At 45.6% G+C, this 3,402-nt stretch overlaps 1 long non-coding RNA gene across 1 annotated transcript in view; it reads right to left on the bottom strand.

The window, feature by feature from the left end:
* Positions 1–3,402, bottom strand: part of LOC111730491 — a 21,260-nt gene that overhangs the window by 4,757 nt on the left and 13,101 nt on the right. Inside the window, exons 7-8 of the long non-coding RNA XR_002776714.1 lie at positions 2,419–2,517; positions 437–787 (exon numbers count right to left, since the gene is read on the bottom strand). This is a non-coding gene — a long non-coding RNA (uncharacterized LOC111730491). The remainder of the gene's footprint in view (positions 1–436; positions 788–2,418; positions 2,518–3,402) is intronic.

The following is a 3,402-nucleotide window of genomic DNA, read 5'->3' as shown; positions in this document are numbered from 1 at the left end:
CTATAGTTTCATATGAACTAGTGTGACAGATAAGCAGGAGCATAGCAAGGCCCCTCGGATCAAAGTCCTCTCTGTGTCTCACTGTGAAAGATGGCCCAGCAAACATTCTATCTCTTTGTGAATTGCCCTCCTGCCCTTTGAAGCCCCAAACCATAATCTCCGTCTCTTAGCTCAAGTTGGCATGTAAAAGTCAACTGACTGGGTCCCATATTCTTACAGAACCTCCGTAATTAGTTCAGTTATTTTTTTCCTGTTAATCTGTCTATGTCGATTTGATTATTAGACCAGCCAGAAGAACTTAGAAGGGGTAGAAGGAAAATTATTATTTTTCCTCTCTTGCAGTGAGTAAGAGAAAAGTGGGAGAACAGAGGACAATATTTCTAGGGGAGGAGATGACACCGTCATATCTCCTCACGAAACTCACCACGGGCAAAACCACGGCCAAAACCACGGCCAAGGTCATACTTTCTAAGCTTCTCAAGTCTCCATTTCTGGTTCGGGGATTCTCTTTTTGTCCTTTTATGAAGAAATTAAATGCCCCGAGGTCAGGCTGCGCCTACAGAGCCGAGGGCTTCTCCGGAGAGTCCAGCCACGCCTGCTGAAACGTTAGCGGGCTAACCGTCCCCTCTCCCCAGATGCGTTTTAACTGGGCCTGCATGCCTGTCTAAGGAAGAACCGGGTACTGCGTTTCACTGTCAGACGGGATCCGTACGGTGGGCTTTCGTGGGAGCTTCATATACGAACTTCATCCTCATGTAAGCCGTGCCCCTCCCTCACACCTTGTCATCTGGAAACTAAACAAATCAAGGATAAAACATTCCATCAGAAGTGAGGAAGTCTGCATTGTGTTTGTTCGTTTTAAGATTTGTGAAAAGAACAATGATTCCTTCCTGGAAGCATCATGTAAGTCAAGGTTGACGACTGATGAAAGTCAAATCATGAGGCAGAAGTTTAGTTTCAGACCCCACCGTACAGTTTTGAGCCCTTTCTTAGCTGGGCGGCTGGCCCTTCTAATTTTATATGCTTTGTTCAGTTTCTTCTTATCTCCATGTCTTATCTGTTCAATAGTTTAAAAAGATCTAATGTTATCATTTGCACTAAGTACTTCAGTAACAACTTAATGTGTACTTCCTAAGAGATCTTTGCGTTTTCAACAGAGAACACCTTTTTAATTCAAAAGAAGGCCTTTCGGCAGTGGAATTAGAGATTATTAGTCCCAGGTTGGTCCTGCATAAATCTTTTCTCCAAATCTCTCGGTGCAGTGTTTTATTTCGATACTAGTCTTGACACATTGTTTAAACAGAGTCTGCGGCTGGCGTATGTCAGCCAAATGGGGCCACTTACATCTCCCTCATTCAGCATAGGATTTTAACTACATGTAAGCCCAAATTTAAAAACCGGTTTCCTATAAAAATTCAAATTCCCAGCTTCGCATGAAAAGAGGAAAAGGATGTTTAGCAATACTGTCCTTGAATTTCCACAAGGCAACAATGATTAGAAACAAACTGGTTCTGCCGCCTTAGACAGGCCAACACTCTGATCGTTCCCCATTATTCCTCCTCAGACACTGAGGTCGGATGTCAGTTACCATTTACTGTCAGGCGCCATTTTCCTTATGTTAGAAAAATACCAGGTGTTGTGGGTCTATCAAAAGTAAAGAAATAAGAGACACACAAGGCCACTCGACTTTTTCTATACTTGGGCCTCCCTTACCGTAACGTTTCTACTCCTTCACCAGTCTCTGTAGATGTTTGAGTTTGGGACTTTTAGCTTCATTTAGCGCGCCCACCCACATTGAGCCATTTGGCCAGGAAAAAAAAAAAAAAAGGGTATGGTTGAGGACTCAATTTGGGTGGAAAAAGAGATTGTAAGAAAAGGAGAGATGGGAGATCATTTTATAAATAGCAAAGCTACGAATGCATATTTCTAATATTTATGCCCCCCCCCCCCCCGCCCGCCCCAAAGCCACCTAAAGGACAGTGGAAATTGCTGCTTTAGTGCAGAGGGGGTGGCATAGGCTCCGTGCCTGCCGGGGGCGCGGGGGGAGCCGGGGGAAGGGCTGGCTCACAGGGCAGTTCTTGAGCTAAGCCTTCAAGGATGCGAGGGACTTTTTCTTGGCAGAGAGAACTCGATTACTTCATGATGAAGACTGGGAGTAAATATTGGAACTTTGACTTATTCTTTCCCATTCCATTTTTTTTTTTTTTTCTTACAGCATTCGCTATTCTTTCCCACACTTAAACTCTCACCCGGAGGGGTTGGGATGACAGGGCGACATCGCATGCAGCAACCTCGTGTCACTCACTCCCAACGTCATCACTCGTATTAGAACTTAAAGGTGAGAAAAAGTAGGATGGAAAGCAAGGCCTCCGGGTGGAGCCGTGAGCCCCGCGGTTCGTCCCCGAAGCTGCTTCTTACCCACTGTGTGACTGTGAGCAGGATGACACTTCTGAGACTCCGCCTCCTCGTCCCGACATCAGATGGAAAGAATTCCGTCTCGCCTGCTTCACGGGGCTGCTACGGAAGCGTAGAAAAAAACGTGATTTAATTTATGACACGTTCTTCAAATACGAGGTGTTATCCTCAGGAACGCCCAGCATAGAAATGGACACAGCCGGGACTTACTACTTTTTAACAATAAACTTTTTTTTGTTTATTATTTTGGAAGACTTGGGATGCACAGACAATTTGCAAAGGCAGCACAGAGTATTCGCGTACACCCCTCGTCCATTTTCATTTTCCCCTAAGGTTTTCATCTTACATTTCTGTGGTGCGTTTGTCAAAACTAAGGAGCTCGCCTTGGCACCGTGCTGTCAACTAGACCTCTGACTTTATCCGGAGTTGGCCAGTTTTTCCGCTAACGCCCTTTTCCCGTCCAGGATCCCGCCTAGGAGACCACATCGCGAGAGCGGATCTCGCGGTCTCTTCCGACCTGTGACAGTTTCTCAGCCTCTCCTTGTTTTTCGCAGCCTGACCGTTCTGAGTCCTGAGGTTGGTTGGTTGGTTGTGATTAGACTGGGCTTATGGGCTTTGGGAAGAAATGCTGTAGCATAATATGGCTTTTGTGACATCTTATCCGGGGTCCCTGCTACACACACGTCACCAGTAATGTTCACCTGAGTCACCCAGGGAAGGGGTTGTCTGCCAGCCCTCTCCACTGTAAGGCGACTACTTTTTCCCCTTCCATATTCTCTTCTTCATGAGTCACCGAGTCCAGCCGACCCTCTAGGGAGTGGGGAGGGGATCAATTCTACCTCCTGGGTGTAGAGGTGCCTACATCTATCATTTGGATTTCTTCTGTAAGGAAAGTTTGTATTTTTAAAGCCATCAAACAACAGAAACAATATTAGTTGACATGTTTCCATTTTTTTATTCCCCGATTTCTTAACCTCCTGTTAAGAG

This window comes from Pteropus vampyrus, unplaced genomic scaffold (assembly GCF_000151845.1).
Source record: "Pteropus vampyrus isolate Shadow unplaced genomic scaffold, Pvam_2.0 Scaffold317, whole genome shotgun sequence".
Taxonomy (NCBI): Eukaryota; Metazoa; Chordata; class Mammalia; order Chiroptera; family Pteropodidae; genus Pteropus; species Pteropus vampyrus.
Note: the sequence above shows the minus strand (reverse complement) of the source record. Positions and strands in the feature narration are given on the sequence as shown.